Source organism: Balaenoptera musculus, chromosome 11 (assembly GCF_009873245.2).
Source record: "Balaenoptera musculus isolate JJ_BM4_2016_0621 chromosome 11, mBalMus1.pri.v3, whole genome shotgun sequence".
NCBI lineage: Eukaryota > Metazoa > Chordata > Mammalia > Artiodactyla > Balaenopteridae > Balaenoptera > Balaenoptera musculus.
In genome coordinates this window covers 90,655,773-90,672,903 of record NC_045795.1, presented here as the reverse complement: position 1 = coordinate 90,672,903, position 17,131 = coordinate 90,655,773, and the positions used below count along the sequence as shown (strand labels likewise).

General features: G+C 36.7%; 1 protein-coding gene and 1 long non-coding RNA gene across 15 annotated transcripts in view; one reads left to right on the top strand and one right to left on the bottom strand.

Annotated features, from left to right (window-relative positions):
• CNTN4 (contactin 4) overlaps window positions 1–17,131 on the bottom strand; it is a 950,914-nt gene that overhangs the window by 409,647 nt on the left and 524,136 nt on the right. The gene's annotated exons all lie outside the window — the stretch shown is intronic.
• Window positions 1–17,131, top strand: part of LOC118904026 — a 73,278-nt gene that overhangs the window by 24,398 nt on the left and 31,749 nt on the right. For 2 of the 4 annotated variants that reach the window (XR_005021922.1, XR_005021921.1), the window contains exon 2: window positions 7,053–7,243. This is a non-coding gene — a long non-coding RNA (uncharacterized LOC118904026). Of the gene's footprint in view, window positions 1–7,052; window positions 8,130–17,131 lie in introns of those variants that run through there. The other 2 variants (XR_005021919.1, XR_005021920.1) reach the window with 2 other exon arrangements.

Genomic DNA, 17,131 nt, shown 5'->3' with positions numbered 1-17,131 from the left:
TGAAACTTAAAACCTTTTGCACAACAAAGGAAACCATAAACAAGACGAAAAGACAACCCTCAGAATGGGAGAAAATATTTGCAAGTGAAGCAACTGACAGGGGATTAATCTCCAAAATATACAAGCAACTCATGCAGATTAATATCAAAAAAGCAAACAACCCAATCCACAAATGGGCAGAAGACCTAAATAGACATTTCTCCAAAGAAGACATACAGATGGACAAGAAGCACATGAAAAGCTGCTCAACATCACTTATTAGTAGAGAAATGCAAATCAAAACTACAATGAGGTATCACCTCACACCAGTTAGAATGGTCATCATCAAGAAATCTACAAACAATAAATACTGGAGAGGGTGTGTAGAAAAGGGAACCCTCTTGCACTGTTGTTGGGAATGTAAATTGATACAGCCACTATGGAGACCAGTATGGAGGTTCCTTAAAAAACTAAAAAATAGAACTACCATATGACCCAGCAATCCCACTACTGGGCATATACCCTGAGAAAACCATAATTCAAAAAGAGTCATGTACCACAATCTTCATTGCAGCACTATTTACAATAGCCAGGACATGGAAGCAATCTAATAGTCCATCGAAAGATGAATGGATACATACACCTCTTACTACGTCTAAATCTACATTACTCTATTTGGTGAAAATGATGTTCCAATGATTACCTCCGAAGCTTCAGTATCCTTAATTCTGAGAAAGATTTAGGTATGTTCAGTACTATACACTTAAAATTTGGGGAGACAGTGTACTAATACACAGTAAAAAATTTTTTTAGTATTTGTTCTTTATCTCATTCTGTTAACTAGGAATGTCAATTGAAATATGCCCTGCCCCTTGCAGGCCTTGTTACTTAAAGCTATATTTTGTTTTTTAAAAGGCTATATTTACTTAATTTTTGTTTTTTTAATACTTTTTCAATATATTTGGGTGTAAAACAATAGTATCATAATTTGAAAACAAGGCTCAGAGATCATGTTCTTCCCCAATAGGTAAAGGAATAAAACTATGTTTTATCTTAAAAAAAACAAAAAGAAGATGTGGCACATATATGCAATGGAATATTACTCAGCCATAAAAAGAAACGAGATTGAGTTATTTGTAGTGAGGTGGATGGACCTAGAGTCTGTCATACAAAAAGACAAATACTGTAGGCTAACACATATATATGGAATCTAAAAAAAAAAAAAGGTTCTGAAGAACCTAGGGGCAGGACAGGAGTAAAGATGCAGACGTAGAGAATGGACTTGAGGACACGGTGGGGGGAAGGGTAAGCTGGGACAAAGTGAGAGAGTGGCATGGACATATATACACTACCAAATGTAAAACAGATAGCTAGTGGGGAGCAGGGCATAGCACAGGGAGATCAACTCAGTGCTTTGTGAACACCTAGAGGGGCGGGATAGGGAGGGTGGGTGGGAGGGAGATGGAAGAGGGAGGGGATATGGGGATATATGCATATGTATAGCTGATTCACTTTGTGATACAGCAGAAACTATCACACCATTGTAAAGCAATTATACTCCAATAAAGACGTTAAAAAAAAAAACAAACAGTAATACCCAATTTGTAAAACTAAAAAAAAAGCGATGCAGTTGTTGCATTTGTTTTGAAACATGTACTTGGAGTTGTGTATCAGATTTATTTAATGAATACGCTAAATTGTAATGAACAATCTGGCAGAATTCTTCTTAGGTCTGCGACAGTACAGAATTGAAAAATCAAGAAAAGTCTGCATGACCACCTCCAATTTTTCTTATTTCCCTTTAATCACCCTATCCTCTTCCCTCTTAGCCCCTGCCCAGCACTCTAACGCTGCCTGCGGTCAGAGAGGAAAGTGGCCTGACAAATATGGCACATTTAAAAAGAGGTCTTACAATCCTTACGAGGACATACAATCCTAGGACTTGTTATTAGAATTATTAATAATTCATATAATTAGAATTATTACAAAGGACCCTCTGCTTCCAAAGTCATTCAACAATAAAAGAATTAGCCATCAGTAATGGAAAATTTGATGCCGAGAGCTGAATAGTGATGTTCGTATTTTTGACCAAGAATCTTCCTAGTGTTGGTCATATACAAATACACTGTGTGTGCTTGTTATAAGTATATGTGTGTATATGTGTTTTATATATACACATGCACACGCACTCAGATATTAGCTGCCCCTGGATATCAAAGAGCTGCTCTTGATTCTATTTATACGTCAGTCATTGTTCAGCTTTATATTTGTTCCCAAGTAATATTTACCATCACCCAATCTTCCCTAAGCACTTTACCAGGTAACCACCGGTTCTTAACTACATTTTTTTTCTTCTTTCACATCCTAGTCTTTCCACAAACCCACCGTTTCCTGATTACATAATCCCGGCCAGACATATTTCTGTCCAAAAACTGCATATCACCTTTTGGTGAAAAACCTATTCTTTCCATGCTAATCAATCTATAAACGGCCTTCCAAATCTCTGAAGACAGAGAATGTTGTTTCCTAAGGAGTAGAGCATTGTTATAGAATTCAGCTTTTGCTCTGCTGTCTCCACAGTAGTTCTCACGCACGATAGATATGTTAAGGTTTGCTTCTGTTACTCAATTTAAACTCTTCATCTTGTCACACTTTACCATCATGTAATGAATTTTCCAAACACTGTCATTTCAGAGTTCAGAAAGCTTGCGTGGAAAGAAAAGCAATGTCAGATCATTCTCTTACTTGCTTGTAATCCTTTAGTCCCCAGCTACACCCCCTTTAAGTCAGACAAAAAACAGATTTTGTTTTACATGTAAATGTTGATGATTTTCATTGTATTTTTGGTTCATTGAATTCAATTAACTAAGTTCTTTTAAAAAAACAAGTGTGTATTATGTGCCTTTTTGACAATTTCAGCTCTAGCAAGGGGAGAGGAGGTGGAAGTCAAATAGCTTAGTTTTTCCTTAAGCTATTATTTTAAAAAATGTCCAAACAAGCAGTCCATTTGGTCTACCATTCAGTCATTTGGCTTTATCTGCACAAAGGGAGATAACTGGTAAGATTCTCTTTTCCCTTCTGTATTCCAACCTTGCATCGAAACAGCAGTAGTAACAAACCTCCCTCCTCCCCCAACAAAACACTCATGTGTTAAATTTTCCAGAGGCATTTACTTCAGATAGTCTCACCCATTTATTCATGTATTCATTCAAGAAGAATTTACTGAGTGCCTGCTTTGTGCTAGGCACTGTTCTTGGTACTTGGGATACATGAGTGGATAAAACAAAGATGTCCGCCTTTGAAGAGCTTATATTCTAGCAGGAGGGAAATACAATAAGCAAATATAATACATAAAATATATGGTAGGTGAAAAGTCTTATAAATGTTATAGAAAAAAGAAAACATGGAAGAGGATAAACAGACCCATGATTGTGGAGGGAGGTAGATAGGACCACAGGTGTGGTTCAAAGGGGTATGTTATAAATGTTAAGACAACTTTATCACTCTCACCACTTAGGGTTCTTGTGCCAGAAATGAGGATGAAAGCCATATACATAGATTTCTTATTATAAGTCACAATATTACACTGAGAGATTTTAAGCATGCCAGCTGAAGCATGTCACTAGCCATCAGGCTCTAAAAGGATTGAGTCACTAGCTACTGCTCACCTTTAACACACTCTGAAAGGAGTTCAGGGTGGAGATCAGGAATGAGGCACCCTGTACTCTGGGAAAACTGGCAGAATAGGCCTTCAAATAGTTGGATATTTCCAGCAGAAATTTTTTATGAACCTGGATTCTTGCATCTTCCCATACTTAGAAAACACTAAAACCATTAACTAAGATACCTGTTCCCCGTGACTAGCAGCAACCTTCTACTGAGATGCGTGCTTGGTTGCATGGACTCCCTTTGACAAAATGAAGTTTATACTGACCTCCCGACCTACCCCTTTGGAGAAGTTCCTTAGAGCTATCTGAGAGGCTGTCTCATGGGCTATAGTCCTCAGTAAGTCCCCATATGAAACTGAAACTCACAACTCTCCCTTTGTGTGTTTTTGTTTGTTTGTTTGTTTTTTGTTTTTTTTACTGTGTTTTTATTTCAGTTGGCAGCATACATGGAGTCATGATGAATCTGAAGCCAAATGAGAGTGAGCAGTAAGGCAGAGGCCAATGGAGGAATTTACCTAAAGAGCTAGAAGTTAAAGTCGAGCTTGAGGAAAACAAGAGCTACCATTTGCTTAGTTCCCACAATATGTGTTGCACTCTGCTTGACAGTTTATACATATAACTCATTATAGACTATCATTTATCTACCTCGACTGTAGAGCTAGAATTTATAGATTAACAATTTTGTTCAAGGTCATACAGTTGAAAAGTGCAAAGACTTTTGGTTCCAGGTATGACTTTCAAATTCAATAGTAACCAAAATGTGTGTATTCTGCCTGTCTTAGAAGTAGGGCAAAGGAAGACACTAGCTTAACTTTTTAAAAACCCTGTGTATGTTAAAAAATGGAAATTACGCACTGCATTTACAAATAATTAAAAATGGACAGAGAGATGTATATGTGGGAGTATTGTTAATTCTAAAGCAACTGCCCTTGAGACAGTTAATATTGTATTGTCCTTCAGCAGAAAATGCATTTGAATGAAGTAGAAAATAGTCTTCAAAACATCTGATGCTTGTAAAAACCTCATGCTTGTGATTCTGTTAGGATTTTATCAACTTGTTTGGATTTCACTGTTGATATGAGGAGTATGGGGGCAGCTGTAAAATAATGAACAGGTATGAGTTTAGGCTGGGGATTTTGGAAACTGCCCAACAACAAAATACATTAAGAAAAACTTATGTTATAAACCACTTCATTTCCAGGTTAACTCAGAGAATTTAAGGAGCAGAGATAATCAATTCCTGGTTTTTCTTCTCTTTGAGGTGAATGGATCCCCATCAGGTTGTAAACTGTAAGACTCTGGGAAAATGATTACACAATCCCTAAAGACTATCAACATTCTATCTTCTGTAAGTTAAATAGGCATATTTAACGTGGTTCAGCAGGAAGAGAGGGGACAGAGAGGAGAGGGGATGGAGTACGTCCTGATGACAGGAAGTACTGAGAGCATCTGGGATTAGCTCTCTTTTCCTCTTTCTGTGAGGGGTGGAGGCAGTTCCCATGAAGATTACAGATTATTGCAACCTCTGAACATGGCCAGAGGAAGCTGGAGTAGGAAAAGAACAAGGCAGTGCTGGGTGGCCTCCAGCTTGCATGTCCTTCTGTGGGCACTTTCAAGGGACCCCTGGTGGGAGTTTCCAAAACAACTGGAGAACAGAAGGGCAGAGAATTGAGATCCAGTTATTCCACGGCGAAGGAGTCAGGGGGATAGAGGTTATGTACATACAGATACATCAATGTGCCTGTAGATATACAGAGACAGAACACCTTTTTTTGACTCTTAAATTGTTTACAAACTACAGTTTAATGGAAGATGAGGCATGACTAAAATGTTAATAAAGAAAAAAGTGTATGGGAACTAGAAAAATTAAGAGAAAATACCTTGATTGCAAATTACATTTTGATATCTCACACGTTCCTTTTTTCTAACTTGATTTATCTTTCTTTGGAGATTGTCAGATTGACCCATCAAACATAACAGGCTATTTTTTCAAGGAGATACAGAGGGGAAGGGATTTTAACAGTTATCCAGAGTGGTGGTGTTAAATAGGGAAGTAAGGAATGAATAGGTTTCAGTTTAAACTTAGTGCGACAATAATGTTCAACAGAAAAAATGTTCCATGAAAATTAAAAAATACCCCTGGATGGTGCAGAGGAGTATGTCTTACTGACATACATACAAATTTAGTTACTACATAAAGTGAACCTTTTCAATAATGGAGTGGCTTATGCCATGTCTTTCCACTTAAAAGAATATCTTTATCTCCCAATTCTAGATTTTTTTTGAAATTCCAAATGATTAATGTATGTAGTTATTTACAGAATTTTAAAAATCATACTATCTTCTCTACAAAAACCCAGCAGCGAATATTTTCTGAAACAACATTTTCTTAGGAAGGAATGCTTATTTTCTATAATAAACAAACACCACTGGACACACACATACTTCTTGCTACTTAAGAGAATCTTTTTTTAAAGTGTAATTCTTCAGCATTGAGACTTTAAGAAGTGTTTGCATTACAGACTAGTTCAAGTGGAGTAACGTCTAAGAGAAAATGCCACAGAGTGAATGTTAATGTATTTATACATAGAGGCTAATACATTTTTCATTTGACTACAGAGTGGAAGCGAATACATTTTTGTAGTGAAACTAATACATTTTTCATTACTTAAATGCATAGTAGCTGGTTCCAGAATTACTAATGAATTTACATGAGATCCTCCAAAGAACTCAGAAACAATTTAAATCATTTTTCAACCACTATGTTCCCCTGCTCAAGAAAAGCAATGATTGTAAGGGGTAGGTATGATTTGTAGAGAGTAGGTAAGCATTTCTTTATCTACCATATCAACAACGTCTGAAGGTAATGGCACTTAACGGTAGAAAATTCGTGTTTCCACTATATTACTTGACTCTGAGTGTCGCATTTCTTCTTTTCATTTCCTGACAAGTGACAGAGCAGATACTTTCATCCCCCTTCTTTCCTTCCTTATAGGGACACAGATTTTGAGGTCAAGAGCTAAAGACCGAGCAACCTTCTGAATTAATCCCATGCCAGCAAGGTTATAAACACAGTTCTTCTGCTTTAGAAAAGACTTTTACAGGCTGCAGACTACTGTGATTGCTTGCAAGACACCTCCTATTTAGCTGTTTTTATGATTACATTATCATCACCAAAAAAAGAGAGATAAAAGATGTCTTCAGAAAAATCCCCACTTAATTAAAAAAGACTGAATTTTCACAAAGGATTGAAGCCTATAATCAATTTTGGATTTCTCCACAAACACGAGAAACCAACGTGTTTATGGCACCAAGTCCACTAGGCTGAAACCTTCACTCTTAAAGTTAGGCACAATAAATATGTCATCACATTTGTTGAAATCTCTGTGTATTAAATACGTGCAGGAACAGAACTGGAGACACAGCAATGAATGTGACTCATGAAGTGGGAGAAAGACACAACTGTTTGTGTGATAAAGGCAAACCCTTTTGATGATGAATCCAATGACTAATGAGCGGGCCTGGACCCTGATTGCTCTGCACAACTTTGCAGTGAAGTGGGGGTGAGGTTCACATGAAGCACCATGCGCAATATGGTAGGTGGGGTACAGCTAAGGTTTACATGACCAGATTCCTATGTCCAGATGACTGAGGATTTTACTACCTTAAATCACTTTTTGGACTATGGAAATAATAAATATACAGAAGAATAATTTTAAAAAGGAACCTGAAGCAAAAGGTAGCTACTGTACAGTGTTAAATTCAATATACTTTTTATTACTTGCAGTTTTTCCATCAACATCAACATATACTAATTGAAACTTCAGGCAGTGCAGCTTGGTCGGTTAAGAGCATTTGTGGTGTTTCAATGCTGATTTTGGCACTCATTGGCAGACTGAACTCTGGCAATTGACTCAACTTTTCTACCCCTCAGTTTCATCACCCCTAAAACAAAGATGGTAACATAGGTCTTGTTCAGTGTCATGAGAACTACTGCTGCAAAGTGCATACAATGTGGATGGTCCATAGAAGAGTGCTAAAGAAACTTGAGATGCACCACCTGGTACAATGGTTTAGGAACACAGGTGAATTTATTTTACATGAATTAAATCACACCTAAGGAGCTCACGTGGGAATCCTGCTCAGAACGTTCTTCATGACTCTGTGCCCTACAGTGAGCATGCGAAGAGAGGCATAAACCTGAAACTCTTTGAGTAAGCCTTGATCTCTACATGCCTCTCACGGCCACGTTGAGCGTGATTCTGGTGTATGAAGGAGCATATTTTACATACAACATGGCCACTGAGGATAAGAAAAGTACTTTGTCTAATGCTCAACAGGAATTTGTTCCAGTGTTAAGGGGAAATTCAGAAGTGTTGGATTTACTGAGAAGTAATATATCAATCTCCATCAAGTCCCTTTCCCAAAAGGTTCTGAAAAGTAATTTTGTCTCTGCACTGTTTTTAAAAATAAAGCTCTGAATAAGATATGATTGTACCGTGTGGGAAATGCACCTGACAAGCACTAGGGGAATTAAACAATTAATAAAACACAGTCTCTGCCTTTCATGGGATTATAGATTAGGAGAGAAGGTAAACACAATGCAGCTCAACAAGAAAGAAATAATTTTTAAAAACAGCACAGATTTCAGATTCTTGTACATTGGGTTTGAATCATATTTTACCTAAGGCATCTTAGTTAACCTGATTTCAATATTCTCAGATAAAAAAATATAAAAATCCAATTATTTATAAGTTAATCTCTTAGTATAGGGCCTGGTACATTGTCAAAACTATGATTAAGACACAAGAACCAGCACAGAGCCAGATGGTGGAGATGAGTGACCAACATCAGGCTCTGGACGACCAACGGGTTTTCTATAGGACGTGGTAACTCTTAGGGGTATTTTATTTTCACTGAATTATGTATAGTTTTTAGTGTCAAACTTGTTTCCTTCGTACAGTGTATATGAACATCCAGCTCATCTCTGGGGGTTACTAAAACATTCTGTAACGTTCACTGACAGAAGCATTCTGCTAACTGCATTCTGCTACTACATAATAAATGAAGTCTCTCAAAACTAAGTATTCACTGCAATAACCTGTCACACTGTATGGATTTTAAGCTTCGAGTGACTGTTTGCCATTTTTTCATTCCCCTAAGCTAGATTCCTGACCTAGTAACCTAGGCTTCCTAGCAGTCAGTAATGACAAATGTGGAAATAAACCATAAAACGCTGCCTGAGAGCCATCACGCTTAGGAAACACCTTCAAGACTTAATTAGCTTCTGGAGAAGGCATGAGAAACTTTGCCTGATAATACTACTACCCCCACATCAGCCAATATGGATGAGATCTGATGCGAATACAAAGAAAATCTTTTGTAACTTGGTCAACTGGTAATAAATGAGTAGAGGGCTGATAAGATGAAAGTAACATATACCATCTCTTAATGAAGTTGAGAACTTGCTTGATCAAGTGCAGAGAATAACTGTGTCTTTACCCAGGTACATCTTTGTGCTAATAAGACTCCTGTACTGAGAATATTTATTTGATTTTAAGTTTTATACTTGTTTTAAAAAGGGAAGTTACTCAATAAATCCTGGTGTTCCTAAGATTTTATTAAACACATGGCATATATAAATATTTACATATAAAGACATGCTCCTAGAGACATGTCATATTAATTTCTCTCAAATTTTTCTATAATTTGAAAAAAAAGATTTAACAATACTAAGTTATAGTTTCTCAGCATTATTTATGCTTTACATATTAATAAGGGATTGGAGTATATTGGGGCTATCAAGCAAAGATGTCAGTATACAGCCAGGGATTTGAAGTTTTTTCCTTAATTTTTTTTTAATATAGACAGTGAATGTGTTAGTAATATATGGATGCAGAGGTAGCAAATATTTTAGGCTCCTACGGTCTCTTTTGCTCTTTTTGCAACATCTCAATTGTGCCATTGTAGCATGATAGCAGCCCTAGATAACATATAAGCCAATGAGTGCGGATTTGTTCCAATAAAACTTCATTGACAAAAAACAGGTGTAGGGCCAGATTCGGCCCAAAGCTCTAGTTTGCCCACCCCCAATAAAGAAAAAAGATTACTTAGTAGAGGATAGAAGTTATCTTAAAGAGAAACATATAAAAAATTTCCAGTTGAGTTTTGGGGAGAGTAGAGGATGACCACAGATAAACAGGAGTTTGTAGCATAATTTAATCCCAGACTATCATGGCCTCTGTAACAATCCACAAGTTCCCCCTTTAGGAAAACCAAAAAACAAACCACAGCATCAGGTATCATTTGAATTGAAGTAATTCAATTATTATAGAGTCAAGCAATTTCAGGGATGACAAAAACCTGGAAGCATGTGTCAGGAATCTTAGAGGCCTAGAGGAGGGCCTATGCAACCTGTCAGATCACCAAGGAGGGCAATGTTATAACCTGGGCCTTCTGCTTTGTATTAAACTTACAAAGTCTTGTCAATAGACCAAATGGCTGGAGTACCCACAGGGAGGACAAGAAGTCAGTCTATGAACCTGGGATGGAGAGGACTAAGGTCAAAGGCCATTAATAGAAGACAGAGAATCTAATTCATAAGTCAAGCAGTGATAATCTGCCCTGGGAAAACGAGGTGTTTTCAAAATGTTTATTTTAAAGTTAGGTGCTGTATTAGTTTGCTACAGCTGCCATAACAAAATGCCACAGACTGCATGGCTTAAACAATAGAAATTTATTTTCTTGCAGTTCAGGAGGCTGGAAGTTCAAGATCAAGGTGTGGACAGGGTTGGTTTCTGGTGAGGACTTTCTCCTAGGCTTGTAGATGACCATCTTCTCTCTGTGTCCACTCACGGCTATTTCTCTGTGCATGCATCCCTGGCACCTCTTCCTCTCCTTATGAGGACACCAGTCCTATTGCATTAGGGCTCTACCTTTATGACCTCATTTAACTTTAATCACCTCTAGAAAGATCCTGTCTCCAAACATACTTACATTAGGGTTTAGGGCTTCATTATGGACACAATTCAATCTATGAGACGCCCATTTGGATATATTACCTTAAGATATAATTTCACTATAGCCAATGATAACTGACAAAATTAAATTATTCTAAGGTCCATAGTAGCAGTAGTTGGATTATTATTCTAACAGTTACCCTAATCTATTTGCCACATAATTGGGGAATATTTTCTCAGAAAAAAAATTATACCGTGAGTTAAAAACTTTTTGGTTTTGTCCAGTTTTAAATGGGCATGATAAAGAAAAATTATTTTGTGAGTTTTTTATAGCACTTTTTGATATGTCCAGCTCTGAATTATCACAGGGAACATGATTAGGTGGCTTTTAATAAGGCAGTTACCACTTCGTACAAATCAGACATGGAACTACAGGTTGAAGGACATTCAACTGATTTTTAAAGATTCAGATCTGATTTCTTTCCAGTTTGAAAGAATAGAGAGCCTTGCTCTCATTTCACTGACACTGATAAAGGCAACTAGGGAAAAAAATCCCACTTCATCATTGCCTACTGATGGCAATCAGAGAAATTTGGAAATCTTCTCTCAATAGTCACTTAGATTAGAACAAAACTACATCAGATATCCACTGCATTCTATCTGGAGTGGAAAATAATCTCATGAATCAAACCTTTTAAAGTTTTTACTTTTTGTCCCAAGATCAGAGCATTGTGGCATAGCAAAGTTGGTCTCTGGAGCTAATACCCTTAAGGTGCCCTACTCTATCTCCCAAGCATGCAGCCACAGCCTTCTGGGCCTGCTATTCTGTGTTCCCGATGACTGCTTCCTACCTGCTGCCTTACAATTCCTTTCTTGTCCAAATTTTCTCTCTTCTACGCTGTTACTTTGGAAAGCAGCTGATAAACTAATTTCTGCTAAAAGGGGTACTAATCCAACTGTATTAATATGCTGAGCTTCCTCAAGGCATTGGTGTTTAGGGAACCAGGGTTAACCAACGTATGGGTGAAAATTGGTGAGTTTAAGGCACACACTAGGCCAGTGTTAGACATACTGCCAGCTACAGAAGCCATTTCAGTCACCACTAAAATTACACCATGAAGCAAATCCCTCATCAATCTGTACACAAAAATGTCACCTCCAGGATAATTCAACAGTGTCAAAAACTTGACAACTAAAACTTCTATGATTCTAAAGAGAGACATTTGATATAGAACAAAAACTAAATCAGTATCTTCAATTAAAGTTTGCAAGATGTTAATGAAACTGTTAATTAGTATTGCAATTCATAGTAAATTTATTTTAATTAGTAACCTGTGATGTATTTGTGAAAATGAAAAAAAAAAAATACATGCTGGCTAATGGATACATCACTCATACGGAGGTAGACCCTGCTAGTAAAGGAAGTCCACTGTCACCCTAAAGTCACCAGATTAAAAAGATTAAACGTACTTAAGAAAAATGCCACCTTAATGAAATTATATGCTAGGAAATAAACATAACTTGTAAAAAGACTTAGTAGAATCCAAATCAGAACTAAGTATCTCCCAATTTAAAGTAAAACACATTTTTTTAAAAACGGCTGACTATGTGGAAACACTGTGAAAAGAGTTGTACAACATGATGCAATATATACAGTTCTTGTCCTCAGAGGAGGGTGACCAACTTGTCCCAGCTGCCTGGAGCTTGAGTTTAGTAATGAGAGTTCTGCATCCCAGGAAACTCCTCAAACTCAGCCAAAGCAGGATGGTTAGAACCTGCCTTGACAGTATGTTTAGACCAGCAGGAAGAGGAGGCATAAACCAAATTATACTAAGTAGATGAGCAGAGTGGGGATTGAGGACCAAGTATAAACTGGATATAGACACAGCAAATACTGAGATTATAAAGGAAATGCAGATGTAATTCTGTGCATCACCCTTGAATCACGCCCCAGTCACACGGTAACTGTGAGACGTGCTATCCAGATGTAGAAGCCCAGGCACATGCCTCCCCTCCTTATGACAGCCTTTATATCTCTAGCATCTAGTGTATTTGAGTAAAAAAGGGTAACCTAAACTCTGTAAGTTAAATGAGAGGTGGACACCACAGAAACATTACAGTTTTATTAACTAAAGATTCTCTTTAAATAATCTGGGTAATCACAAGCAAGTTTCTGGCTTTTACCCACAGTGCAGCCACAGATGAAAACTGTAAAAAGCTGTAAATCAAGTTCAATAAAAAAAAATTTACAGAAAAAAATGTAAAACGAACCAACTCCAAGACAAGACAACTCTTTCCTCTTCCCTTGCGTTATTATTCCTCTTTTAATGATACAAAGAGCTTTATTTGATGCATTTCACTATTAGGAAAAGTAGACTGTGGAATTTTTATTTGATCCATTTTACCATTAGGAAAAGTAGATTGTGGAATTTTTTACACAGGGCAGGAGGCACAATCATACGGAAAAGGCTTAACAGGTTCAACTATAGTAAAATTAAGTACTTCTGCTCTTCAAAAGACTCCAAATAAATAGGAAAAGGCCAGCAACAAACTACAAACTGGAAGACATATTATTTATATACACATATACATATATCTGGCAAAGAATAGTGTCCAGAACTTCTTCAAATTATGAAGAATACAAATAATCTTGAAGAAAAGTATCTAATGACTTGAATTGGCAATTCACAGAAAAACCATAAATGGTCTATAAAGAAATAAAAATTAAAATTGCAAATTAAAATCATACTGTGATACTATTTCAAACTTAACAGACTGTTAAATGTGCAGAAGTCTGACAATATCAAGTGTTGGCAAGAATGTGAAGGAACTGATACAATTAGACACTGCTGGTAGAAATTAAATTAGAAGAATCCTTTGAAAAACAATTTTGAATTATCTGAATTTTAAATTATCTTTACTGTGAAGGTAAAGATACTCTAGATGCAGTAATTCTTCTTAGAGTCAGGGACAACAGGGGACATATATGGCAGGATTCATAGTGGCACTTACTGTTACTAGCAAATAAAAAGGCTATCAGTAGTAAATGGATAATAAATTGTGATACATCCATTCAGAGAAAAATGATAGAAAAGAGAAAATAAAGTAAAATGAATTACAGCTAATTGTAACGGTATGGATGAATCTTAGGAACTTAAACTGAGTGAAAAAAGGAAATCACAAATTTCGGTATGACTCCATTCACATCAAGTTTATATTTATTTGTAGATATGCGTGATAAAACTGTAAAAGCAAGCAATGGACTATCAAACATAATTCAGGCTAGTGGTTACAACTGTGGGGAGGAAAGAACCTGGGATCATAGAGAAGCATTCTGGGAATTTCAAAGATAATGGTAATGATGTTTTCCTTAAACTGTCATTAGTATCCGTTACATTGTTATTCTTTATAGCTTACATATACTTTATAAGTATTCCTGTATAATGACCCAATATTTATTGAAGCTAATTTTAAAAGTAGAATATAGGTTGATTATATGATAAGCTATCCTATGAGGTAGGTACCAGGATGCTCCAAATGACCGAGTCTACTCTTGTGGCATCCTGGGGTGAGGGGGCATGGGTTTTTAGGGACCTACTAAATTTTTGGAGGATGAAGATGGTGGTAGGCAGGAATTCTTATTACACACATAATTATAGTATTAAAAACAATACTGGTGATTTTGTATTAAGCACTATGTATTTATAACTGTTTTAAGTGCTCTAAGTACATTGTTTCTTTTATCCTTCACCACAACCCTATAATTTAGGTAATGTTATTATTCCCAGTTTTATAGATGAGAAAACTGAGGCTTATAAAGGTAAAATAAGATATACCCAACACCACACATCTAATAAAGTAGTAGCTAAAATTGACATCTAGGAGTTCCACTTCTAGAACCAGGACTATTAATCACAATTCAAACTGTACCTGCATAATGAAAGTAAAGGCTAATACGGAGGTAGATTACTATTGATTAGTCTGAAAATCATGCCAAGCTCCTGGGTTAGCATCCAGGTTGCAAGGTTTGATAAGTCAAAGGTAAGGCATTACTCCCCAAATTAATTTTTATTCACGGTAGATGCTGACGTGGCAACACATATCACATTGAATATATCCAAGTACAACTTCTGCTTCCTCAGACATTAAAAAAAATTAAGCCCTTTAGAAGTCAGACCTCATCTAACATTAAAAACAATACCTACTGTAAGAGTTCACTGCTTTTTTATGTGCTATGGACCCTTTTGATACTTAAGTGAAAATTATGGGTTCTTAGAATAGTATTTTTTGGACATCAAAAGAACATATATATAGAATTATAGAGGCAACCATTTATAATGAAATGATTATAAAATATTTTAAACTTGTGTGATAAAATATACATTTCTAAGGTGACTATAATAACTACTAAACTTTCAAAGTAGTGAATATCATAAAAGTATTTTGAGATATTTGCAATAACTATTAACATGATATAAATAAATCAGTGATTTCTACTGGTGGTGAAGGCAGAGTAACTGATCGTAATTCCATGATCATTATCTATGTTCATAACTGAAGGGAATGCTAAATTTCAGTGAAAGGTGAATGAATACAGAATTGGGATTTTTGTTTGTTTGGCTTTGTTTTGTTTTTTTCCATCTGTGGCCGCTGGTTAAGAACCCCGGGTGTACTGTATCTTACTCTGCTTCTCCAGGCTCACCTCCCTCTGACTGACTTGGTTTTCCCAGTCAGGGAAAGTGTGTTCCTCCTTGTACTTTCATTCAGGCTGATACAGATACCATTGTTTTTCACTCTGTATCCCCAAGCCCTATGATGTATCCAAGCTACTGTGCTACTGCGGTAGTTCCCATGCTTGCTCTTTCACCAGGGAGCAGTTCTATGATTCATCATTCACGCCACACAGCCCTCTCTCCTAAATAGGAGTTTGACAAAAGGCAGAGCACTTTGGGAGCCAGCATTCATCATGCTTGTTTGTTCAAACCTGATTTATGTTTACCTCTCCCCTGACCTCCCCTGCCCCCCTTCTGTCTAGATTCCGGTAGGAAGCTCCACAGTAACAGCTAAATATCATCCCAAAGCCTTGGTAAAATGGCCACGTGGTGGAGGAGGATTAATAGCACACACCACCAGAATATCTGTGCACTGATCCATAAAACTCAGAAATGATTGTGGAGCTTCAAGATGAGGAGTTAAAATGACAAAAATATATGGACCATGAATGGGTAAAACAAGGAGGTAGGAAATCAGGAAAGAAAACATGAGAATAAAAATGGAAATAAAAGAGGATTAATCTCAAAAAAGGATTTTTCAAGAAGCTAATGTTCAAAAAAAAAAAGCAGCTAATATTCAGTATTTACAGACACACCAGATTATCATCCTTGAATGAGGTGAATATGAAGGGATTTCATCATATTTGGGTTAGCAGAGAAATATCTTTCTACAACCTTTGCATCATTTCAAGGTGAAAGAAAATTTGCCTTCCAAAACACAGCATGGATCTTTAATTTCATCCACTCCTTTACAGGTAATTCTTTGATAGCTATAGAAAAATTACTAGGTATAAATACAGAATTGATATTGGGTAAGAAAAAGAAAACAGATATGTGTTCCCATTGTCCTCTTTGGACCTACTTTTCACACTAGGAGATTCAATCCTTAAGAGCACTTGTTTTGGAGTCAGAGTGCACTGGGCTCAAATTCTAGCTTTTCCATTCCGGCTGTGTGATCTAGGGTGAGATATCGACCTTTCTGAGCTTCTGTTATTGCATCTATAAATGGATATATTAATACTCTCTCTTTTATGGTTATTGTGGAATAGGCGCTCTTAAGATAACGTATGTAAGGGATTTCTCAGAAGGTGTGTTTCATATTAACACATTCAATAAACAATAATAATTATATTAAGTACTACTATTCCTCCACAATTGCTCACATGTTCCAGGTTTTTCAGCAGTCTTCCTCTACTGCAAAACATACTTGTCCTACATCTACACTACTCTATACCTCAGAATCAGAATTGATGACTTTCCCAATATAATAAACTATACTAACTGAATGCCCTTCAAAAGAAAGATAAATTTTTGAAGTCATTACCCCTCTGTGATGCCCATGACAGGTCATTCAACATCTGCGTAAAGACTCTTAGTTATCAGAACTCATCTCAACGAATCTTTATTGAGCAACAATTACTTTAGCCACTGCCAGTCCTGTAACTTGTGTGATTTTGTTAAAAGGGTTACATCACATTTACTGCGGCTAAGTGTCTCCTGGTACCACCCCGGCAAAGTGATGTCCTTATCTTCTGTCTAATGAGGACTACATTTACAGCTCAGATTCCCATCTAGAAGTTACTCTTTTCTACCAAAAGGTAACAAATATAAAAATCCCCTCCTCTAGCCACAGTGAGTATAGAACACACCATAAAAAGCAGAACCTTGAAACAGCAAAGCAAAAGGCCGACGTGCAGATCAAGAGTGGACTTAGAGAAAGGGGGTATTTTCTAACAATTAGGACAGAAATGAA